Raw genomic sequence first — 26,644 nt, forward strand, 5'->3', positions numbered from 1 at the left:
CAGCCTACTGAGATACTAGTGGAATAGAAAGAGTGCTATCATATGATATGACCACGTCATGTGTTTTTGCCCCAAATACAAAACAGAAATATTTATTTAACACTTCTGTCTTATTGTTAATTTTACCATTTCCATCTAGCAATGGATCAAAACCATTGTTATCATTCTTTTTTTCCTATATTACTTTTCAAACTCTTTAATGTCTTTAAGTGTACTGGCCATAGAGAGCTCCATGTCCTTTCACTTCCCTTATCAGTTTTCTACAGTTCCTAGCTTCTAACTTATGTTCTTTATTATCAACTTCCCCTTTCTTCAATTTTTTATATTTTTATAGTTGCCTTTTTCCCTGCTCAGCTAGGTTGGGTTTTTTTAAGCATTATGGCCTTCTTCCTAAAATGTGGGTCTCTAACTTTTTGGGCATCTTGTAAAGTGTTCTTAAACAATTCTCAATTATCACTCACATTTTTCTGATTTAATTCTTCCTCCCATCTGAATTGGCTCATAATTATTTTCAGCTTTGTGAATATTGCCCTTTGAAAGCACTGAGTATATATCACTTGTATGGACTTTATTCTGTTTGCACATAATAAATGTGATCAATATTCAAGTCGTGACCATTTGCACCTAGATTGCCATTACTTTTTAGTTTGGTGATCAGTTCATCTTTATCAGTCAAGACAAGGCCTAATATAGAATTCTCCTTGGACTGCAATGTTTTTTGAGTTAGGAAATTATCATCTATAATATTTAGAAATTCCAAGGATGTCTTAATACTGGCAGCATGAGACCATTACCACATGTCACTCAAATTGAAGTCCCCTGTGGCCATGCAGCTTCTTTTCCTACACATTACAGAAAGGTGTATAAGGACCCCGTCATCTGGTTCCCTAGTGTGATTTGCTGGTCTTGTGAAGTGTGCAAAAGAGGCTGAATATTTGCTGAGGGTTGCATGACAGGATGTAGTTAGGAGCTAGGGAGTATGATTTTAAAAGATAAATTGAGCCTGAATACACAGGATTTTTTTTCCCCTAACAAAATCTCAGACTAAGATATGTTCTTTCAAGAGAAATGGTAAAAGCCCCATCAGCTAAGCTATTCAAAATTATTCTGGAGAAAGTATGTACGTATGTATATATTTATATATATGTGCTGTAGGAAATAATCCTGCTCTAGCTAGGGGATGGGCTAGATGACCTAATAGCTCTTTCCAGCCCTAATTTCTGATTCAATTCTTTCAGACATCAGTGCAATGTAGAGACTATGTGATGTGATGTCATCTGGACGTTGGGTAATTCAGTACTTTTGTGACAAAAGATGCAATAAACAAAAGGACTCATTCATGAAATACTCAGGTAATTTAAACATGTCAAACTGGTAATAAATAATCCCTCCCTATTTATTTATGAACAAAGGGTGCATCCTACAAGTCCCTCTGCTTTTGAGTGATGCCAGCTGGGACCACCTTCCTTTCCTTCTTTCATTCCCATCTCCACTCTTTTTCTCATGCCACCCCTTATTCACAGCCTACCCTCCCCCAATACTGAATAAAGGGCAACCAGATGAGAGAATTAAATTGGACTTTTAGAAAGCCTTTGACAACGTCTCACAAGAAGTGGTCATTAAGAAATTGTATGCCTGCTCCAGCGCCCTTTGAAACACTCCCATTGACTTTGATGTGCACTGGATTGAACCTTCAGTAATCATGGCTTGAGGGGTAAAGTTCTATCATGGACTGGAAAACTGCTGAGACAGAAAACTATGAATAGGAACAAATAGTCAATTTTGAACAGGACAGAGGTTAACAGCAGGGTGTTCCAAGGCTCTGAGTTGGGAAGAAATGAAAGAAGTAGGAAGGGGGAAGTGGAAATCTTAAACAGAAAACTACTAGTAAGTAATTCTTCCTTACCTTACATCCCCTGCTACTACATAAGATCATTATCACCAAGGGATGTAAGAAGCAGTGCTCACAAAGGTGGTGATCCTTACCTATAAGTAGCCGCTGGAAGAACGCTGCACCAAAGCCCAGAGGGGAAAAACATATTTAGTTTAGAGTGAGTAAAAAATGCAGACTGAATTGAAAATATGCTTTGAGTAACTATTATCAGCCACCAATATCTCCACCCAAAAGGATGTTGTGTCCATTGCAGAGTGCTTCTTAAGAAGCAAAGAAGTAGGAAGACCACTTACTTGTAAAATAAGATGACATCTCTAAATCCAGCTTGCAGTGAAAGCTTTAGGTACTCTGAGTTTCCCTATTGACCTATGATGAAAGAAAGATAGCTTCCTGGCTTCTGGAATGGCTGGTTTTCTCTAAATTTTCTCTAAATTGCAGTGGCTAGATTGAGATGAACTCAGGAAATGGAAGCATGTTTTCAGGAAACATCAGGCAAGAAGGTACAAATAGCTCTAGCAAAAAATAACACTAGCAGGCTGAGTCCATAGTCAAAAGGCCTGACTCCCCTATCCATTCTGGTCAGAGAACTAGTGTAACTTCTAAAATGGCTACTGCCAAGGAGGCTACAGAGAAACTCCAACCAATAATAGTCCCCAGGGGGCCACCACATTTTGGACTGGATCTTGAGCAGGGTGTAAACCAGCATAGCTCCATTTAAGTGACCTTGCATCATGGCCTGAAGATCATGAGATTAAGGCTGTGTTGGACAAAGTGGAGATGGATAGGAGAGGTGGGAGTGGGGGAGAAACTAATTCCATTCTATCCCCGCGTTGAAAAACCTGGCAACAGCCATTGCCCTTTTAAATCTGGGAAGCTGTTCATTCAGATGTCACAATGGGCCACAATTGCCATGGTATCACATGAACAGAGAGGCAGTCTGTAAGGGAAGCTTATCCCAAGCTAGTTAGAGCTTTCGAGGTCAATACCAACTGCTTGAGTTGCACCCAGAAATATACCAGAAGCTAGGGCAGATCATATAGCACGTGTACAATGTGCCCCCCACACAAAGCATCACCAAACATCTGGACACCTGCATTCTGCATCAGCTGAAGTTTCTGAAGGGCTTTAACGTCTAGCCCTATGGAAAGGATAGTGCAGTAATCCAGTCTCAAGGTGACAAAGGCAAGGTACCTCTAGCACAGTCTTCATTCTAAAGGAAAGGCCGCAGCCCTCTTCCATAGGCAGATACGGCAGTGCGGGAAAGGAACCCTTCACCCCTGTTCTTACATGGAGATCCAGCAACATTCCCAAGTCATTGTTTTCAAACCAGATTTACATCTGGAAGAGTGTTAGAGGAGGGAAGGAAATAAGTGTAGGAGAAATGCTATATATAACAAGATGATGTCCAGCTAATGCCGTAGAGCATGCAGGTCACCTCCAATGTTTAGTACATCCCCACATATTTTTAAAGCAATAAAATCAAATACCTTCTTCTTTGAAATGTGTCCATCTACTAGTAGTTCCTTGCCCGTAGGCCAGAGGTCCTCTTTCACAACACTGCATCAGTCACTCACATAAAAAATTATCAAATGCTTAGCAAAAACATCTGTGAATGACACATCTATTCATGTGTGATAGTCAGCATTTCCTCATCATCCCAAAATCAGTCTGGTCATACAGGGATTTTGAGGATTCACCTAAATTGGCAGGCTTAATACCTTTACTGCTACGTCTAACTGCTTGCTTCTTGGCTGCCATTTTAAACAGTGGAGGCAATAGAATGCTAGCACAGACCAGATATACATGGCAGCACAGGAAATGAGAGCCGGACATACTGTACAAGTACCTGGTATTACAGCATTCAAAATCTTTATAAACCTTTTGCCCAGTTCACTGGTCTGTCAATTACTTTAAAAATATTTTACAATTTTCCAACCCTCAGGGATCCTTCCTACCAACATGCATGCGCGCGCACACACAAATACACACCCCAAAATACAGCCATCCTTTTCTGGAAACTTAGAGATATTGGGGGAATACGGAGAAGAAATAGCTGCAGAGCCACTGGCAGGCATGCGGCGTAACCAGTGGAGGGCAGGAAGAACTGCCACAGGGGAACTGGGTTGGGGAGGGAAGAGGAGACTGAGACACCTCGGTAGGAGTAGAACAAAAATGACAAAAACTACGTGAAACAGATAATCTCAGAAAAGGCTGTTTTCTGTAAATCAGCTGGTGCAAATAAGTGAACAGGGCTGTTTCTAAACACAGTAATCGTTGTGCCTCTTATACAGAGGTTCTGGACCAGATCCTCCACTGATGTAAATTGATGTATGACCATTGAAGTCAACAGAACTACACAGATTTACACCAGTGGAGGATCTGGCCTTATGTAGCCAATCTGGAGAGTAAATGTATTGTTCTTGTGCTATTGTATAAACACAGTGTAGACCAAATTCATCCGTGATGTAATTCCATTGGCATCAGTGCAGTTACACCAGGGGGGTGAGTTTGATCCTGTGCCTTTAAGACACTGTAGAAAGAAAAGCAAGAAATACTGAGGCGTATCAGAAGACTTAGGCTCATACATTCTGGTCAAACAGGCCAGACAGCTGAGCTCAACCTTGATCAGTTTTCATGTTTACAAGCTTGAGCGAATGGGTTTGAGAGAGCTCCAGGCACCATAGCACCCAGCTGTAACAAAAGAATTCATTACTGTAAAGCCAATACTTGGTTGTACTGTTCTCAGAATAACACAGTGTACTGTTGGTGGATATATTCAGGCTCTAGTAAAATGTTGTTAGAGGCAAACCACAAATCCCTTATGGAAGCCTGCTGGGGGCATTTCAAATAAGAAAAAGGGCATTTCTCTACATCCACCTGTTTTCATGTAAATTTGGGCAAGAGTTTTAGAGCTTGCTGGGTCTGAATGTGAGGTCCAGAGGAAAACATGCATGAGGCTTTGTTTCACTAAAGAGAAACCTGAACAAGCCGTTCATTTTGTGAATGGGGCCCTTTGTCATATTGTCAATTGCACCTGTTTCCATAGTGCTGTATAAACATTCTGGAGGCAAGTATGAGCTAATGGGCCAGATTTGAGAGAGGAATAATGCGGGTGGGATGAGCTGCTGGAATACTTTGTTTGCTGGTAGAATTTTAACAAAAGAGCTTTCCTATGTATTTCCTATGCATTTTGGTCTGGCAGTGTTGTTCCCTCTGGCCTGTCAGTAGAGCACCTGTTTAGCTGGCCCCAGATATGACCGCTAATAGGGTATATTAGTAGCCACAGTTTCCTATATGCCCCCCACCTTCCAACTAGGGAATGGATCCAGTAGATCTTAGGTGTAGATATCCTGGCCATGCCCCTGCCCCTCCTGGCCCATCACTAGACCCTTCCTAGTATTCCCATGGCTCCTATAATCAATTCTTGTTTCTCCCAAGACTAACACGAAACCCTGCTTGGTGTCCTAATTGCAGTTCATCACCTTCATGTTTACAACAAGCCATTATACAATATATGTTTCTCAATGGACCATTCTTTGGTCCATCCAGAAGAGGACAGTGGTTCACCTAAACTATCCAGCCACACTGCAATCCTCTTTCCACACAGAACAGCATGAGGGATTTTAAGACCACAAAATCTACTTATCCAAATTAGAATCAAGCTCAGAAACCAAATGTCAGAGTATTCTTCAACAACTCCCAATTATCATTCACGTTTTCTGATTAAATTCTTCCTCCCATCTGATTCGGCTCATGATTATTTCCAGCTTTGTGAAAGTGGCCCTTTTCTAAAGCATTAAGTATGTATATCACTTTTATGGACTCTATTTTGTTTGCACATTATAAATGTAATCAAGACTCAAGCCATGATTTTTTAGTTCTGTGATCTGTTCCTCTGCATCTGTTAAGACAAGAGCTAGACCCTGTCTACACTTACCTCTGGGATTCGGCAGCAGTCGATGGGAGTTACACAAGCTACGCAAAAAAATTGTGTAACTCCCGTTGACTTCTGGGCTCCTCTTCTGCGTGCCGTCTTCAGTGCACTGCGCTGATGGGAACCGCGTTCCTGTCGACGCAGCGCTACACCACTTGCGAAGGTGGTCTTAGTACGTCGATTTCTGGATCAACTGAGCGGGTCTGCACTGACCGCTCAGTCGATCCAGAGAAATCGATCTGACAGCAGCAACTTTGCCGCCGTCAGTGTAGCCGTAGCCTTGATATAGAATTCCCACGGGTTGGATGAAACACTTTTTGAGTTGTGAAATTCTCATCTGCAACATTTAGAAATGCCAAGGATGTTTTAGTACTGGCAGCATGAGACCACCAGCAAACTGAAATCCCCCTTGATCATGTGGCTTCTTTTCCTACACATTATAGATAGGTGTGTAAGGACCTCATCATCTGGTTCCCTAGTGCGATTTGGTGATCTCGTGAAGTGTGCAAAAGAGAGTGAATATTTACTGAGGGTTACATGAGGGGATATATAATTTGGAGCTAGTGAGCAAGATTTTAAAAGGTGATTATACAGGGTATTTTTTTCTCTAACAAAATCTCAGACTAGGAAATCTCAGACTAAGAAATATTCTTTCAGGAGACATGGTGAAAGCCCCGTCAGATAAGACATTTAAAATTATACCGGAGAAAGTATGTATATATATACGTAGGTACAGATACTATAGAAAACAATCCTGCACTAGCCAGGGCATGGGCTAGATAACCTAACAGGTCTTTCCAGCCCTAATTTCTGATTCAGCTATTTCAGACATCGGTGCAATGTAGAGCCTGTCATCTGGACATTGGGTAATTCAGTACTTTTGTGACCAAAGATGCAATAAACAAAAGGACTCATTCATGAAATATTCAGGTAATTTAAACATGTTAAACTGTGGTAATAATTAATTCTCCCTATTTATTTAGGAACAGAGGGTTCAGCCTCCATGTCCCTCTGCTTTTGAGTGATGCCAGCTGGGATCACCTTCCTTTCCTTCTTTCATTGCCACCTCCTTTCCCTTTCTCATGCTACCCCTTATTCACCCTCTGTCACAATGGTGAAGTTTAGGACTCATAGGAGCTCACTATGCTGTAACTAGACACCCGAATGCAATCTGCTTATAAAAACTCTATAACTGCTGTAATTAGATGCAATCATTGTTAATTACTTTGCTTAATTACATCCTATTTTCCTCCAATATAGTGGGTACAGGAGTTTTTAGAATTTGACTGTGTGGAAAGGTTGGGTGGATAGTAACAAGCCATTTTTTTGAGCCAGAGAACCACAAAGAAATGTTAGACAAGTGAAAATATCAAATCAGAGTAATTTATCAACCTGTAACTCCAGTATGCCTTGACTAATTCTCTTTAAACAACAGAAGATGTCTCCTTAGCAATCAAAGTAACCCTGAAAGTTTTCAGAGCAATCTGCTAACCACCATTATATAGACAGTAAAAATAGGATTTTTAATGGAACATGGTTATATCTCTGACTATGGAGAAAAGAGATTTTTCTCTCCCTGTAATAAGGAATTGGGATGGAAAATCCTGTGGTTAAAGTAGAGGACAGGTAGTCAGGAGACTGTGTTCTGTTCTGGGACTACCACAGATTTTCTGTGCTACCTTGGGCAAGTTGATTAATCTCTCTGGGCTTCAGTTTCATCTTCTGTAAAATGGAGATACTAATCTACCCCACGGTAGTAGTATGAAACTGAGTGCATTAATGTTTGCAAAGTGCTTTCAGTTCCTTGGATGGAAGGTACTATAGAGATGTAAATATAGTTCATAAAGGTTTTAATAGCCTATAAATAACACTAGATTTTTAAAACCAAACTCAACATTTTGAAAAAGAACAATACAACAGTTATAAAAAATATTGTGTGCGAACCTGGGAAAATTTAACAGTTTGAAAACAAATCCAGAAGAAACATTTTAAGAGGGGTGTCTCTCTCTGTGTGGGTGGGTAGGTGTGTGTAAGTATATATTCATAAAACGGCTTGGAAAGTAATTTATATTTGATCTTAGCCAAGGTCAAGAAGCAAGGAGGAGGAGAAAGCCAATTGTCTAATATGAGTTCCAGCCCACGTGATGCATTTCTCTCACTGCAACTGTGCTGTGTTATTTCCAAGAAGAGGGAGATGATGCATATGAACTAATCAAAATACACTACAGTTCTGCTGACTATTAAAACATACATACACAACCACGGGAAGACCTCTGCTCTCATTTGCTAAAGCTCTCAGGCAAAAGCATTTCAGCTCCTAGAAGAGTGGTGACACAAATTTAGTATCTGCTTAGGTGAATATGTTTTGGAAATCTTTTAAAACATGTTAATAAAATGACTGTTTGGGGAAGAATGTAGTAAGTGCAGCAAAAGAATTACAGGTGCAAATCCTGAGATCTTTACCTGCTTTGTGTGTGTTTTAAAAAAAATCCAATTGAAAATTAGGCAAAACCAAAAATAATTAACAATTAGGCTATATCTACACTGCACTGCAGGATGGAGTATGGGGGTGTGAATAGAAGTGTGCACCAAAGTTCTTGTCTGTAACTGTGTGGACACTGAGGACTTGAATTAACAGATTCCAAGTTCATGTTAGTGTAGTGCTATGTGAAGAGGACTTCAGTATCACAAACTAGAACCTTTTAGTTGACATGCTCAGTGTCCACATGGGCAAGTTACAGAACAGCACTTTGGTGCGCACTGCTATTCATACCCCCTGTAGTCTTCACCGTGGGGCAGTGCAGACAAGCCCATAGAGTTTTACTTGTTGATTCTAGCAGGGATGTTTCAAGCATCTAGGCTATTTTAGATAATTGGCCTTCTATCATTTCTCTTGTCAGGCTACTACACAATTAAATAAAATCACATCATCAGCACACTTTCCTCCCCAATATTTTACTTCAGTAACCTGAGTCCCCTGCATCATGGTTCACTGGTTGGTACATATCACTTACACTGGTATTTATCTCTGAGATCAGTTATCCTAATAGACAGACATCTAGTGTTGTGTTCACACTTGTCTTTTTGGGAAATATCCCACTTTTTTTTTTATTGGGGTGCAGCTCCACAAGTGGTTGCGACAGCAGGAGCACTAGTGAAGAACAGCATTGGTAGTTTGGTATTTCTACCACCTTGCCACCTAAAGTGTCTTAGTGTGAGCTTAGCAGTAGTAACAAAACCACAGTGAAGAGTGGAGTCTTGTCTACACTAGTGCTCCTCTTGTTGATCGAGAGGCAACAAAAGTGGTGAAGCAATGCAAGATTTTAAAAAGTTGGTGTAGTTAAGACCAGGTTGTGTCACAAAAGATATTTGGCTTTTGGAATGTCTTTGCACATTTTGCTCTCTAGGCTTGGGTGTACTGGAGTCCTGGACTCCTGAACTATAACCATATTGTAGCTACCAGTGAAATGGCTTTGATGATGAGACCAGAGACCTACCTTCCTTGACAGAGGATTCTGGCCACAGCTTCCACTGTCCAGAGGCAGGGAAGGGTTTGCATGCATAATAAAGTCATGAAGGCCTTCAGGACTCCATCTGAATCAGCTTTCATTGAGGGTTTTGCAATTTAAAGGAACACCCACGCCCAGGTAAACACAGGACTAACCAGCTCAGTGAAAAAACAAACACCTCCTTATACGCCATGCAAATATGATCTATTTTAACCGTAGCTCAGGAGGAACAGGAGGCTTAAAAAAGGGAGACTGCACCGTGACAGCAAAAATATTTGCTTAATCTAAGCTGTAGCATATTTTTCTTATTTTGCTCTTTCCTTATGTAATACCTGTAATATAATCCTCCTTATGTGAAGAAATTCCTGCAGAAAGCAAACACAGAGATCAAGTTGCTCATGCTTTATTTCAAGATGACAAAAGAGAACCATACTTTTGCACCCATTGTTATATGATGATGCCAAAGATTTTATGGTGTTGGCAAAAGTGCTATCACTTGAGTGGAAATGGACAAAATGTTTCAATGGTGCTGAAGTTTGTTATTGTTAAAACAAGTCTGATTGTTCACAAATGTCACTAGTGCTCATAATACAAAGTATCCAATGTATTTGTGTAAAGAATTTAACATAAAGGGTTTGATTCTCTGCTTCTACCAGTCTACAGCCCCAATTCAGCAAGGCGTCCACCTTTAAATACATCGGTAGTCCCATTAACTTCACTGGAGGTACACATGTGCTTGAAGTCAGACACATGTTTAAGCACTTTGCTGAAGCAGAGCTTTAAGCAGGAGTAACTCCATAAAGGCAATGGAATGATACTTGAGTAAAAGTGGTGTCCGTGAGCAGAACATCTGTGCTTTGGCCAATAGGCCAAATCTGTTTACCTCAGAAGGAACCAGCGAAAACTACTCTCCACTAGAGACATGTAGCAACGCTGATTATGGAACGCCTGCCGAGGCTTTGCCCACAGTGGTCTCACAGGACTCAAGATGGCAGAATACTCAATCCTCATGACAGCCTCAGAGCACCAGTACTCCCCCCTCCCACTGTATCCACCTACCAAGCCCTGTAGGGGCATAAGGTGTCAGCCTTAGTCTTGGATCAACCAGCTCAGCTTTACCTGTTCCCTACCCCGGTCATAGTTGTGTTCGGGGACCCTTAGCCCCTAGAGGTGGGGTGTCCTTCCATGAAAGCTCCCTACGTCGCTCCCCCCAAGGTAGGCACTTCCAGGCCTATGTTGGTGTGGCAGGATTCAATGAATCCGAATGCGGATATACACTCTGTTACCTGGATACTGGTGCCACCCATAACACTAGCTGCCTGAGCAACCTGTGACAGAGATACTTTTGGCCCATTTTGTGATGGGTTTTCTGTAACATCCTGCTACTTCCTTTTCTCGGTGTTGGTGTCCCCGTTGCATTTCCGTGCTCTGTGTGGCTCCTCCTTGCCCCTCGCCCAAAGTGCACGCCCCAAGTGTAGGAGTGCTGCCCCTATGACACTGAGGCTGCCCCCTCTGAACCGCACTACAACAGCTGGGCAGCATGAAGAGGACAAACGCAATATGAAGGTCAGTAAAAATAGTTAAAATTCAGTTGGTTTTATCTTCAGTTGGTCATCACCAGTATGCTGCTCACAAAGGAAAAAAAGGCCAGTCAGGCAGGCTTATGTTCTATTTTATTGTTACTTATTATTTGTGTTACCATAGTTCCTCTGAGCCCTAGCTAGAGACCAGGACCCCAGTGTGATAGGCACAGTACAAACACAGAACAAAAAGACTGTCCCTAGCTCTCTCCTCTGTTTAAGTGTGTAGTCCTCCTGTCAAGGGAAGCTGGGCAGACACATTGAGAGGTGATACAAGTATTAGCACTCAAAAGACTGCTGCTGGTCAAGTGATTCACTGGCCCCACTGAGTCAGCAGTTTTACTAGACAACTCCAGAGATCCCTGCCATGATAAGAATTGGGCAGTCATTGATGTATGGAGCCTGACCCCTGAGATATGTAGAGTGTTGAAGTTGAAAAGTTCACTCGATCCCATGTGTTAATGCCTGGAACGTACTGTCCCCTTGCAGTGAGTCAGTGAAGCTGTCAGGTGACATACACACACTGGCATTGGGTGGGTTCTGGTTACAGTCAAGCTGATTCAAATGAGAAAAACAAGGCGCCTTAAAAAACAGAAAACAAACCACTCATGTTACTGAGCAAGTCCTGTCTGTGTTTTTCAATAGTTATACATTGACATCACCATTTCAAAGAGAGAAACTGCTCAGATGATGCATAAGAACACTGCAATAGGATTCCTAATGAGTTAACTTCATTTAGTGCCCAGGCAGGCAGCTCCAGTTTAATACTGCATGATTCTGCTTCAGAAGGCTAAATTAGACTCCCTGGTGCTGAGGGCAGGTGTGGGGTGGGAGGTGTCATCCTGAAACTGACCGGCCCAGAACAAGAGGTGCCCTGGGACAGTGCAGCACATCTTTGGTGGAAGAAAGATGTGATTTTCCATCATCTTTCTGCCACTCAGTTCCTAGGGCTATAAGGAGATGGTTCAGCCCAAGGCACAACTTAGAGCATCCTCATACCTCTTCTAAATTACACTGGCTTGTAATGGCCCTAAGGGGCCATTATGCTGGCAGGGTTCACTGGAGCACAACAAGTGTATTCCAGCCACCTTCCTCCTCCATCTGCCTGCAACACCCTCACACCTGGGACGTTTGGGAGGGGTTAGCAAAGAGCCAGCTAAGCCAGCTTTGTGTCACTCCTGGATTCCTACATGCTAGGCGAGCCCCAGCTGCCCATTTAAGACTGGCATGAAAGGATGATAGGACTAAGGTTTGACACTATTACTAAACCTGATAACGATAACAAATGATTCACAGGAAATCAGATATGCAAACTAGACCTGAATATAGCACATCAAAGGGGATGATAAAATGCTATTTTGCAAGGGCAGGGATAGGTATGTGGGACTGAATATTCCCTTCTGCTTCCTTAGCAAAGGAGAACACAAAACCAGTGGACTAGGAGCATGCTCCTCTCTTACAACAGTGGCTTCTGTGGGATTTAGATTAACAAGTATCTTGTCCGAATGATACATTAGACTAGATATTGGGCTCCATGAGTGGGGAATAGGTACAGGGGATGGTTGCATTGACTTTATCAACTTCCTCAACCCTGCAAGATATATGGAGAACTGATTTCAGTTATGCTGATAAAGCCAGTTCTAACTCATTTCTTTTCCGCAACAACATCATGAAAAACCCACTTAGGGCCCTATCCAATTCCCACTGGTTTGAACAGGAGTTGGATCAGACCCTTAGAGGGGTTCACAGGAACTAACAACAGCTAAGGAAAGCCTGGGAAAAACAAGGTTACTTACCAGTAACTGTTGTTCTTTGAGATGTGTTGCTCATGTCCATTCCAATATAAGTGAGTGCACGCCAGCGTGTACAGTTCTCGGAACTTTTTTCCCCTTAGCAGACCCCGTAGGGTCGGCTCTGGTGCCCCCTGGAGCCCTGCACGCATGCCGTGGTATATGAGGCACTGCCAACCCTATGGCCCCTCAGTCCCTTCTTTCTGCCAACTCCCTCAGCGGGGACGGAGGGTGGGTGTGGAATGAACATGAGCAACACATCTCAAAGAACAACAGTTACTGGTAAGTAACCTTGTTTTCTTCGAGTGATTGCTCATATCCATTCCATTATAGGTGATTAAAAAGCCATACCTCTGAGGGGGGTAGGAGTTACCGGTGAGCTGCCCTCAGCACAGCTCTGCCGAAACCCGCATCCTCTCTCGCCTGCTGGACGATGGCGTAGTGGGACATGAAGGTGTGGACTGACGACCAGGTGGCGGCTTTGCAGATGTCCTGCAGGGGCACTCTCTCCAGGAAGGCCGCAGAGGAGGCCTGAGCTCTGATTTAGTGCACTTTGATGACACCCGGAAGTGACACATTCAATGCTCATAGCAGCACTTGAAGCAGGATGTAATCCATGAGGAGATGCGCTGGGTGGAGACAGGTGATCCTTTCATCCAATCCGCCACTGCAATGAAGAGCTGCGTCGATTTCTGGAACGGCTTTGTACGCTCGATGTAGAAGGCCAGGGCTCATCTCATGTCCAGCGAATGCCATCTCCTCTCCTCCTCCGAGCCGTGCGGTTTGGGAAAAAACACGGGGAGAAAATTATCTTGGTTACAATGAAACTGGGAAACCACCTTGGGCAGGAAGGTTGGGTGTGGCCTCAACTGCATCTTATCCTTATAAAATACTGTATAAGGGGGCTCCGAGGTCAAGGCCCTAATTTCAGAGACCCTCCTGTCCAAGGTAATGGCCACCAGGAAAGTTACCTTCCATGAAAGCATGAGCAGAGGGCATGAAGCCATCGGTTCAAAAGGGGGCCCCATGAGTCTCAAGAAGACCAGGTTGAGATCCCAGGAAGGCCCCAGGTCACGGACCTGCGGATACAGCCTTTCCACCCCCTTGAGTAACCTGAGTGGAATGGGCGGGAACGCGTACATGAGGGTCCCGCCCAGTCAGTGAGGAATGCATTGGAAATCGACCCGATCCCGTGAGCCTGGATCGAGCAGAACCTCGGGCACTTTGCGTTCCAGGCCGACACAAATAGTTCAGTTGGAGAACACCGCACTTTTGGAGGATCGTACTCACTATCTCCGGGTGCCATGACCAGTCGTGGCAGGGTAGAAACGACCTGCTGAGGTGATTATCCTCGTCGTTTCTCACTCCTGGGAGGTGAGAGGCAGTCAACTGGAAGTTGTGCCTCAAGGCAAAGTCTCACAGATGGGTAGCTTCCTTGCAGAGAGCCAAGGAGCGCGCCCCTACCTGCCTGTTTATATAAAACATGACTGCGGTGTTATCCGTCAGCACCTGCACCACTCTGCTGTCAGGAATCAGAGGAACACCCTGCACGCTAGGCGAATAGCCCTCAGCTCCTTCATGCTGATGTGCAGGTGCTTGTCCTCCCCTAACCAGAGCCCTTGAGTGCTCAGGTTGTCGCTGATGTGGGCTCCCCATCCCACATCCAAGGCATCGGAGATTAGGGTGACCGACGGGACCAGTTCCCTGAACGGAACGCCCTTCAGCACTGCCCTGGGAGATCTCCACCAGTCTTGGTAGGCTAGGACCGGGGAGGGGAACTGTGACCATCCAATTCAGTGGGTGTCTGCTCGGCACGTACATCGAGGCCAACCACTACGTGCGAGCCACCATATGGCCTAATAGCTCTAGGCGGTTCCTGGCTGTTGTCGTGAGGCATCGGTTTAGCTGGGAGATGATGGAGACCATCACCTCAAAACATGGCTGAGGCAGGAAGTCTGTGGCCTGGAAAGCGTCCAGGGTGACCCCACTGGGTTCTATGCATTGCACTGGGGTTAGTGTAGACTTCTGCTTGTTTATGAGCAGTCCCAGCCTGCTGCATGTGGAGCAAGTGAGGGTCATGCTCCCCTGCACATGGAACCTGGACTGCATGTGGTGAACACCCTTGGAGCTGAAGACAGACCAAAGGGCAGGGCTGTAAATTGGTAGTGAGAGCCAGCCACTGTGAAGCAGAGGAAGCACCTGTGGCTGGGGAGGATGGATCCATGAAAGTATGTGTCCTTGAGGTCAAGGGCTGCATACCAGTCTCCTGGATCCCGGGAAGGGATTATTGAGGCCAGGGAAACCCTGCAAAACCTGAGTTGTTTGTTCAGACAACGCAGGTCTAGTCTGGGTCTCAGATCCCCTTTTGCCTTGGTTATGAGGAAGTACCTCGAATAGAACCCCTTCCCCCTTCTGCCTTGAGGAACCATAACCACCACTCCTATGTTGATGAGAGTGTCCACCTCCTGCAAGAGGAGTTGCTCATGAGATGGGTCCCTGAAGAGGGACGGAGGTGGGGGATTGTTGGGAGGGTAGAGGTAAACTGTATGGCGTAGCCCCCAGAGACTATCATGAGGACCCAACAGTCTGACATATTCTTTGCCCATTCGGCATAGAATTCCCTTAACCTGTTCGGGACAGGGCGGGGTGGGTCCAGAAGAGCAGTAGGGGCATCACCCTCGGGCGCACCATCAAAACTGTCTCCTATGATTGCCCGACCCCCTGGTGGGCTGAGGACGAGCTGGGAGGCTGATTCCGTCGTCTAAACCCCCTATTTCCGTCCCTATTTCTGTAGGGTTGAAAGGGCCTAGGTGGAGGCCTGGTCACTGCTGTGCCTAGGGCCATGACTGCCTCCTGGAAGCCTGGGGCATGTACAAGCCCAGGGAGCGAAGCGTGGCCCTGGAGTCCTTCAGACCGTGCAGCTTCGCATCGGTCTAATTGGAGAAGAGGGCCGACCCATTGAAGAGGAGGTCCTGGATTGATTGCTGCACCTCCTGGACAGGCCTGAGAGTTGCAGCCACGATCACCTCCTCAAGGAAATGGCAGAGGCTATGGCCCTACCCGCCGAGTCAGCAGCGTCACTGGAGTTTTGGAGCACTGCCCTAACCATCGTGATTCCTTCATTCAGGATGGTGGTGAAGTCTGTGGCCTAGTCCTGGGGCAGGGCCTCAGCAAACCACTTGAGGGAGTCGCACAAACTAAAATTATATCTCCCCAGGAGGGCCTGGTGGTTGGCAATCCTGAACTGCAGGGCGCTGGGGAATAAATTTTTCTTCCAAACAAATCCACAAATTCTGTTGTCTTTGTTCTTGGGAGTGGAACCAGGCTAACGTTGCCTGTCTTGTTGGTTGGCTGCATCCACCATCAGGGTACCTGGGGTGGGGTGAGTGAACAGATACTCGAACTCTTTCTCAGCCACCTTCGACGTAGGGGTGACCGAGGAAGGGATTTGCCACAGGGCCTTAATAATTTCAAGGACCCTATCATGGACTGGTAGGACCACTCTCGCTGGGGCAGCCATCACCAGCACATTGAAGAGGGTATTGACAGCCTCCACTAACTCCTGGACCTCCAGCTCCAAGTTAGAGGCCACCATCTTGAGCAGCTCCTGGTGCGCCTTGAAACCCTCCAGTGATGCCATGTGGTCCCGGGAGACTGCTTCATCCGGGGAGGAGGAAGAGGACTGCCAAGGCACATCCTGTGGGTGCTCCCCTGTCCGCCGAAGGGATGCACCCATAGAGGGGCCCTCCACGGGGTCCGACTCCGAGGAGCGGTGTCTCTGGGCCTTCTCCTGTGCTGGGGGCACAGACTGCACCCCTGCTGACAGGGTGGATTGGGGCCCTGGTCCCATCTGGGTGCCCCCATTGGAGGCCAAACCAGGGCTGATGGTGCCACCTGCTGTGACGTCTTGTGGGGACGTCGACTGTCTCGATGACTGTGCCCCCTGCAGGACCCTGAGCCACTAGACCAGTGGTGCCATGACTGTCCTTGGTCCCAGGTGTCATGCCATGCCTCCGACATGGAGGACAACGAGGACCGCCTCCGTCACCACGAGCGGTCGATGGACGGAGGTGCACTCCGAAGAGCTCTCGGTACCGGAGCCTCGGTACCGAGGACTTGCGGTGCCACTTACCCCTTGGTAATCGAGACCGGTGCCACTCCGAACTCCGCGGTGCCGAGCCTTACTCCGGCGACCGGGTTCCGCATCAGGTCGGGTTCTGCGCCACCTCAGTGTGGGCAAACCCCTCGGTGCCGAGCCTCTGACGGTGACCGGGTTCTGCGCCACCTCAGTGCGGGCGAACTCCTCGGTGCCGGGGATTGGGAACTGGAGCTATCCAGGCGCTGCCTGGCAGACCTCGACCAGTGCCGCCTCATGCGCTGTCTCCAGTGCCGGGGATCGATGTCGGTGCAGAGAGGGAGACTCCACGTTCCGTGCTAGTGCAGGTCGGCTCGATGATGCCGACCTGGAGCAACTGCTGGGGGAGCGCCCTCGCTCTACCCCCGGTGGCCGTCTGGTGGGAGATCTTCCTCCCCATACCGGGGATCTCTACCACCCTTCGGGTGGACCCAACATGGGCTTGCCCCATGACACCCGCCCCTTCTCCCTCAGCAGGGGGGGAGGGGCAGAGATGGCATAGGCAGGCCAACAAGGCTCTTGCCACCTGAAAAGCCTCCGGTGTCGACGGCGTCGGCAGGGTCAGCACTCTCCCACTGCCAGGAGTCAGGGGAGGCTCCCTGCTCAGAGATGCAGGCACCGGGTGTTATGCCAGGCACCGCTGATCACAGCTGCCTGCAGGTTCTGGATACCAGGTGAGGAATAAAAACACGCCCACACCAGTTAGGTACACTTATCTTTAATCACGACTTATGCTCCAAACAGCAGAGGGAGACTCTAACAAACGACTCTGTGAAGCGGGCTGCGGGAAATCGGTGCCACGCAATCCAAGTGGATTCATGGCCGAGTCTCATTGCGCAGTTTGCATTTCAAGCTTTTATACAGCGTTCTCTAGGGAACAGCAAGCATTGGCTAATTTACAGCACATGACCTTCTTTCCTCACTTTCTCCTCCCTTTGGCACCCAAACACGCTACACAGCGGGTTGTGAAACCGGCCCTGCAACTTGCTTACGGTGCTGAGCCAGCAATTCTAATCAAACTGGTTCAGACTAGCCCCGCTGTGTCACTCTCTCCAGTGCGTTACAAAATCTTCCGAGCCCTGCCACTACACTGGAGAAGACTCAACGGGCTGTGGCCAGTGCATCTCCACCTCCACCCTGCCCGTACCGATGGCACCAGGGATGTGGCTCAGTGCCAAGTCAAGCCAAGCCAAGTCAAGCCCGGTGCCTGCGGTGCACTCTTCACCGAGGTGACGCTCAGTGCTGAGGTGGAGCAGGACGGCTCAGATGTTGGGTGGAGTGCTGCCTCCATGAGCAAGGCTTTTATCCTGGTCTCTCTGTCCTTCTGAGTCCACTGTTTAAAAGCCCTGCATATCTTACACTTGTCTTTCCTGCTCTTCCCTCAGGCACTTAAGGTACTGATCATGGGGGCGGCTTAAATCCAGGTGACTGGGGCATGGCCTGGCCATTGTAAGTCCCTCAGGGACTTCTTATCTAACTACACTACTTAACAACTACTTAAAACTAACTAAAGTACTTCGAATAACAAAGAGTTCAAAGAAGGGGAATAGTACTTGCAGAAAAGCAAGTTCTAGTTCCAGCAACCATCACAGGCGGAAAGAAGGAACTGAGGGGCCATAAGGTCGGCAGTTCCTCATATATTACGGCATGCTCGTGGGGCTCCAGGGGGCACCAGAGCCGACCCTATGGGGTCTGCTAAGGGGAAAAAAGTTCCGGGAACCGTGCACGCCAGCGTGCACTCACCTATATTGGAATAGATATGAGCAATCACTCGAAGGAGAAATGGCTCTTTCCAGAGCTAGGCTGACTTGTGAGCCAGGAGTCGGGGCCTGTCTTCGACCTGTGTCAGATCACTGATAAAGTTAGCAAATGACACAAAAACTGAGGGAGTGGTAAATAATGCAGAGGACAGGGCACTGATACAGAGTGATCTGGATTTCTTGGTAAAGTGGATGCAAACAAACTCTATGCATTGTAATATGGAGAACTATAAATGTATACATCTGGGAACAGAGTGTAGGCCATATTTATAGGATGGGGGATGCTATCCTGGGAAGCAATGACTCAGAAAAGGATTTGAGGGCCATGGTGGATAATCAGCTGAACATGAGCTCCCAGTGCAACACTGTGGCCAAAAAAGCTAATGCAATACTGCAATGCATAAACAGGGGAAGAGAGGTTATTCATCTCTATATTTGGCCTGGGTGCAACCACTGCTGGCATACTATATTCCGTTCTGATGTCCACAATTCAACAATGATGTTGATAAATTGGAAAGGATTCAGAGAAGAGCCATGACAATGGTTAAAGGATTAGAAAACATGCATTATAGTGATAGACTCAAGAAGCTCAATCTATTTAATTTAACAGGAAGAAAGTTGACGGGTGGCTTGATTATAAGTATCTACATGGGGAATAAATATTTGGTAATTAGCTTTTCAATTTAGCAGAGAAAGGTACAACACGATCCAATGGCTGGAACTTGGAGCTAGACAAATTCAGAGTGGGAATAAGGCACCACTGAACAAAAACAAATAACCTAATAGAAGGCAGTGCCTTTCCCAGCAACCTAGCTAGCTCATGAGTCTAATTGGAAAAAGGAAAAAACCCTCCTGATCAGCTGGCCAATATATTATATGACCAAACCAAGAAGATTTGCTAGAAATGTGACTATTACATAACAGTATGTGGTTAAGTTACTTGGCCCCGATCCAGCAAAGCAATTTAGCATGTGCTTAACTTTAAGTCTGTGAGCAGTCCCATATACTTCAACAGGACTACTCACAGGCTTAAAAGGTAAGCACATGCTTAAGTGTTTGCTGAATTAAGGCCCAAGTCACTTAACCATGTACTTGTAAGGACTGCAGAATTTACTGGTTCTCTTTTGCATATTTGTAACCTGCTTTTCTCTCCCCTTTCAGAAAAGAAAATAGGAAAATAAAGCATAAAATAGAAATGAACTCCAGGCTAAGTCCTAGTTTCATTGAAGTCAAAATAAAAACACCCTTTGACATTAATGGGCCCAGGATTTGCTTCTCCACACACACAAGCAGCTCCAAGCCTTTCATTTGTAAATTGATCTCAGACACCAGCACTGCTAAAGAAATTCTTTCCTGAGTAGGCTATAACCATGTGTCCACCTTTCCCTGTCCATACCAGGCTACATTCTCCCTGGGAGTATACACATTTATCCCATGCAGAGGACCAGCACAAAGCCAATGCATCAGTTAAGTGCATCTAAATTGTTTTTGAGAGCTTTACTGCGTGTTAAATATCACACAGAACTTATATGGGCCCTAACCAAATGTTCTCTGATCTGTCACACACACACCCTCAAATCCATTCACTGGCTTCCTCTGCCTTTCTGCCTCAGAATCAAGGTCCCCCTCCTCACTTTTTAAGCCTCTATTCCACATCATCCCTGCCTGCATCTTCGCCTTCCTTTCCTCCTATACTTTCTCTCAGACTCTACCCTCTATCCAAAGCCTCCGTCTTATCGCACCTTTCTCCTAGAAATACATTTAGGCACCTACTGGGCAAAGCACAAGATCACCTTTAAAAATGCGAGTTGTCACATTGACTTCAGTGGGATTACCAACATTCTCAGAGTTAAACACAGACTGAAGTACTTTGCTAAACTGGGTCCTCAGTCCACAGGCTCAGTGTGCATGTAAAAACGTTCCTTTCTCCTAAAGCTGCCCCTGCATAACACACTGAGCATCTAAAATTGACTATTCTGTTCCCCTTCTCTGTTAACCTGTCACCCATTGGGCAAGTGCTGTCGGCAAGAAATTAGAAACCTGATCTAGTCTTGTTCCTGCAGTCATTAGACATTAGTACAGCATGTCTGCCAAACTTCTATTAATAAATCATCTTTCTCTGCCACTGGACTATGCTATGATAAAAGGCCCAGCCTCCTCCTACCCTTCTCTCTACTGTATTTCACAGCTCTATTCTCTCTCTGCTAGCTCCTAATCTATTGAAATGTATGGATCATACCCACTGTCTTAACCAGCACCCATAAAAGGAAGAGGAATTTTGAAAGCAATCGGACTACTCACATGAGTAAGGGTTACAGGATCAAGCTCATTGTTTATTCGTAAATGTAATGTTATGGGCAGAATACGTACAAACAAGGAAAAAAAATCAGAAGATTTGATATCAACAGGCGTTGAACTATGTACACACAACAACAGAAAGAAAACGACTGTGTATATTACAGGAATAATACAGCAACAGTAAACTATTAACCAAGTAATTCCTAATGTAAATCAGCAATTATAAGAAGACTTACCAACATCCCCTCACAGAAACTTAGATCCCTCTGGAAATGTCTTCTAGGTTTCTTTCACATTCTATGTGTGAGAATGTTCAGTGCTTTCCTTTTAATCTTCCAAGTACTCTCAAGGAGAGACTTCAAAATCAGAGTATTCAAGATGTCCCTTTTCACTCCTGTCACCACTCACCAAGTCTTAGCACCAATAACCTTCTCAGTGAGTCCCCAGCTCCACATTGCACTTGAGAGCAGTTAGACTCACAAATGAAAGATGCTTACAGTACACACACACACATACGCACACACAGAGAGATGGGTGCTGCTGTAGAGATGCTGTGTGGACCTCTCTTCAGGTCCTACTATTCCAGCTGGAGTGCTAGGCTTCACAAATCTAACACAGTAGGGTGACCAGATAGCAAGTGAGAAAAAGCGGGACAGGGGTGAGAGAGTAATAGGTGCCTATATAAGAAAAAGCCCTAAGTATCAGGACATCTGGTCACCCTATAACACAAATGCTGGATGAAAGCATAGTGGTCAGTGAATTAGAAATAAGGTAATTTCTCTTTCACTCTTCCTGCTGCCTTTATCCTAATGTTATATTTTATACTTTTCATATGGTATGGGAGCTATTATGCAATATACAGTATATTTAATCATCATCATCATCATCCACAGCTCTTATATAGCTCTTTGCATCAGAAAATCTCAAAGCACTTTACAAAGGAAGTCAGCATCATTATCCCCATTTTACAGATGGGAAAACTGAGGCAAGAGAGGTGGCATGATTTGACCGAGCTCACCCAATGGTCAAGCCAGGATAGAACCTAGGTTTCCTGAGTCCCAGTCTAGCATGATACCACTAGGCAATGCTGCTATTGTTTATGTTTCTCTGTGACATGAAAAGTCTCTCTCTAATATACACACAAATTAAAATCTTTACAAGAAGGGTTTTGTAAGTGCTCAGACATTTTTTGTCTAAACCAAGATGTTCAATGAATAACAAGTAGAACTGACTTTCCAGGAAGGATCCATTCAGACATCCTCAACACAGGCCAACATGAAGGCGGAAGTTGGCAGACCAAGAGTGATTCAGAAGTTTACCCTGAAATGAGAGCTCCTCACTGTCTAGCTAGCTATCTTAGGTACTACTATGGTTCCATCACTGTTGCCTGTGAGCGCCTCACACTTTTTAATGTTCTTATCTGCACAACACTCAGGTGAGGTAGGGAAATGCTACTCTCCTGTTTTACAGATGAGTAACTGATGTACAGAGAGATTAAGGGCCAAACTTTCAAAGGGCCCTACGTGGGATTCACAAAAGGTATTTAGGCCCACAGAAATCAAGGATACTTCGGTGCCCAACCTGCTTAGATGCTTTTGAAAATCCTATTACGCACCTCGCTACATCTTTAGATGCCTTTGGACCTTTACAAATCTGGCCCTAAGTGACTATAGGTTCCTGCAGAGTCTTAAATATCTTGGGTTCCCCAATAATAATAAAATATTAGTAATAAATAATAAGATATAAAATTAAATATACAGGAGAGGGCAGGAAAAGTGGTAATCCTTCCATTTAAAGTTTTATTACTGTTTTGACAAAAATTGCGCAATTGGAGCTTGAGTTAGTGTGTACTAATTCATCTTTAGAAGCCTTCATCTGATTCTTGGTAGCATAACTTCTCAGAAAGTATTACTTAACAGGGTATCTCACAACCTGGAGTAGCTTGCTACTTACATTGCTTCAACAGTGCAAGGTTTTACTACAGAGAGTTAGCAAACTAGGGCCTCAATCCTGCAAAGAGAACAGTACAGAGGGACCATTGCATCTGCGCAGAGCCCCATTGATTTCAATGAAGTTCTGTGTCGGATCAAGAATCTGCCGCCATGATTCACCTTGCAGGGTCAGAGCTCAAGTGCGGAAGTTTTACATCTGTTATATGGAGACACAGATCTTTAGACTTCGTAAGATTGTATTGTACCCTAAGTGTTTTTACCATGAATGAAACACTCATATCCCAAAATGTAATTGGGATTCTGCTCTGCCTATCTTCCAACAAAAGGGAGAAGGGAAATTGACATCAGCCAGAAATAATAAACGTGTCCACGGGAGGTCGCCTTTGTTTCAGCTATCCCAAGCTTTAGAGCACTTGGAAGCAGAGAATCTACTCAGAAAGAAGAAAGCTGTACTTCATTTTTTAATACAGCTTTAATTTTAGGTTTATCAAAAGAGTATTAAAAAAGTCAGAAGGGTGCGTGTGGAATTTTAACTGACAATATTCATTTCATTCCAGGCCACTTTGAGACCCAGAAATGTGAATACTGCATGCAGATCTGGTCACCCCATCTCAAAAAAGATATATTGGAATTGGAAAAGCTACAGAAAAGGGCAACTAAAATGATTAGGGGTGTGGAAAAGCTTCCATAGGAGGAGAGATTAATAAGACTGGGACTTTCAGCTTGGAAAAGAGACGACTAAGTGGAGATATGATAAAGGTCTATAAAATCATGACTGATGTGGAGAAAGTAAATAAGAAAGTGTTATTTACTCCTTCTCATAACACAAAATCTAGGGGTCACCAAATGAAATTAATAGGCAGCAGATTTAAAATGAACAAAGGGAAATATTTCCTCCACTACGTACAGTCAACCTGTGGAACTACTTGCCAGAGGATGTTTTGAAGGCCAAGACTATAACAGGGTTCCAAAAAGAACTAGATACATTCATGGAGGATAGGTCCATCAATGGCTGGCAGAATAAGCAGGAATTGCTGTTTGACAGAGGCTGGGCGTGGCCAACAGGATGGATCACTTGATGATTATCTATTCTATTCATTTCCTCTGTCGGAAGACAGAATACCAGCTCTGACCCCCTTGTGAATCATTTTTATAAAAAGGCTATTTTCATCAAAACCATTCCAGACTTCAAAGGTTCACAACATACATTTATTTTTCTCTGAAAGTCATTTTGAAATTTAAAAAGTTAATAAATCATATTTTTAAATTCAAACATAGGATCAGTTCAGAGTGAAAATGCCAGGAGGGGGAGATGATTGCAGCACAGGTAGATCTGAGCTAGCTAAGGGAAGCCAGCAACACAGGCTGCATAAGCCTCTTGGGACCCAGCTGGCTAGCCCTGCTGAAGTCCATACTGCCGTGGCTTCACTGCTATCTGTATAAACGAGCTACATTAAAGCTAACTCCTATGTGTCTACTATGTGCTGCAATTACACCCTCCGACTGCAGTGTAGACATATCCTGTGACACTTCCTAGTTTCTTTGGTTAGACCAGACACATAACACCAGGTCCCTCTGCAGTCACAATATGTGCTGGTCAGCAAGCACTCAGTTCCTACATCAATAACTCAAAGCTGTGATTCCACAAACTCAGCATTGCCCTCTAGCCGAAAGAAAGAAAATGTCATTGTACTTAACGTGTCTGAGAAGCTGCAGCTGAATACCTTTACAGGCACTCCTCAAGTCAGGTGTGGAAGTCTCACTAGGAGACCCAACAGTGCAGAACTCCATGTGTTGAGCTAGTACAGGGGTAGGTCGAAGTGCATGAAGCACTGGGTCCAAAGCATTCAAATAAAAGCTACTTTTAACCATATCATCTTGTATGAAATGTTTATACCAACCAAAATCTTTAATAGTAAAATAACGTTAGAGGTATTTTGCCAGTAATTGTACTGAGTTATGGTGTTGGTGGTTATTTTATTTAACAACTTGCTCCTATTTTTTTTATACACACAAAACTCCTATTGCTTTCAATGGGTTGTATTAGGAATCCAGGATCAGGCAAACAGTTTGTTAAGGAGGAATAGGGAACAAAGAGAAAATAAAACTGTAGTCAGGGATGGTCTAGATAATACTTAGTCCTGTGTTAGTGCAGGGGACTGGACTAGATGGCTGTCAAGGTCCCTGCCAGCCCTACATTTCTGATCCTGTGATTCTAAAACAGAAGGGAGGGAAATCATCTGCAATCTCTGTTCTGATCTTTATTTTATTTTTTAATATTTTGCAGTCCTTTAAATGTCAGAGGAATGAAGAGATTAATTTGCAGCAGTTTTCCCTTCCCTTTTGGGGGCTAGTGCTCAACAGGATTGGGATTAATTAGGTTGATTCTTGTAAAGTGTTTTATAAAATAAGCCAGTAAATACGAGTAGTATTAATAATAAGCAATGCTACAAGTTACTGTTGCTGTCCAATGACACTGGCAAGGAGTTCATGGCATGCTTCCAGGAAATAATATTCATGGTGAAATCATGTTAAAATCTGGATAAAAAGTGAAGTTTCACTTCTATGTTGGGGAAAGGTGTTGGGGAGGAAATTGACCAGGGCTGCAGATGTGCCTCTCAGAAGGAGTGTATGTCCAGTCCCTGCCCTTCATCCCTCCATTCCCCGCCTCTTCTTTTGTCTTCTTTTCATTTTCTAGGCTTCTTGCACGTAGACTGTAAGCTCTTTGACACAGAGAACAAATCTATTTGCATCTCTGTAAGAGCCCAATCCACTGTCCATCAGTGGAAGCCATTGAATTGATTCCAATGCAGAAGAGACCTGAAAACAGTGTGCAAAATGTTGTTGCTCTATAAATACTGATTAAAACATCAAGCTGCAAGACCTCCCTATTAACAGTTGCCTATAAAAACATCTAAATAATGCATCTATAAAATACTACCTTGCCTTCCTCACCGAGGTGTGAGAATGTGCTTGTAAAACGCTTTTGTGGTATACTCATTTATTGTTAACGATCAAATCTACCTCTAGTGCCCAGCTGCAGTGACCATAACAGCCTGCTACGCACTGATCACTGCAAGAGTTCTCCTTAGCTCAAGCCTGCGGCTTTGGTACTGAACATTGTGGGTTCTTTCACCACTGCCAGCCAAGGTGGCTGTATAGATATAGCTGCAGTTTGTTACACAATGGCAGTTCAAAGTGCTGTAACTGCTAGGTGGTATTATTGCAGGGCATACAGACACCTGCACTCGGTTCTCAAGTAAAGTATTATGAAAGTATTAGAGGCTGACATAACTCTGGCACCCCATCTCCCCCTACCACCTTACTAGCTAAATAAAAGAGAAAATTAATAAAAATATAAAAACAACCAGGTCTCTGCTACAGATTTATATTGGTATAACCATGTTGCTCAAGGGTGTGAAAAATCCATAAATTTAGTTATATCGACCTAACCCCCGGTGCAGAAAGTGATATGTTGGCAGGAGAGCTTCTCCCGTCGACAGAACTACCACCTCTAGCACAGATGAATTCCCTACGCCATCAGGAGAAGTTCTCCCGTCAGCATAGGAGTGTCTTCACCAGGTCCACTGACAGCGATTCCTAGCCCAATGGCAGAACAGTCAATGGCCCCTGCTCCCCCTAGAAATGGAGGGCTGAGGTTTACAGCCATGGGCATTGGGCAAAGCTTCCCCTTGGGAGGCTAGCTCCCTGTCCCACCTCTTCCGCCCGAGGCCCTGTCCACACTCCACGCCTTCTCCATCCCAGACCCCGTCCCCTCTCCCGCTCACCACC

Source organism: Emydura macquarii, unplaced genomic scaffold, assembly GCF_026122565.2.
Source record: "Emydura macquarii macquarii isolate MOO-44397 ecotype Brisbane River unplaced genomic scaffold, CSIRO-AGI_Emac_v2 contig_1027, whole genome shotgun sequence".
Taxonomy (NCBI): domain Eukaryota; kingdom Metazoa; phylum Chordata; order Testudines; family Chelidae; genus Emydura; species Emydura macquarii.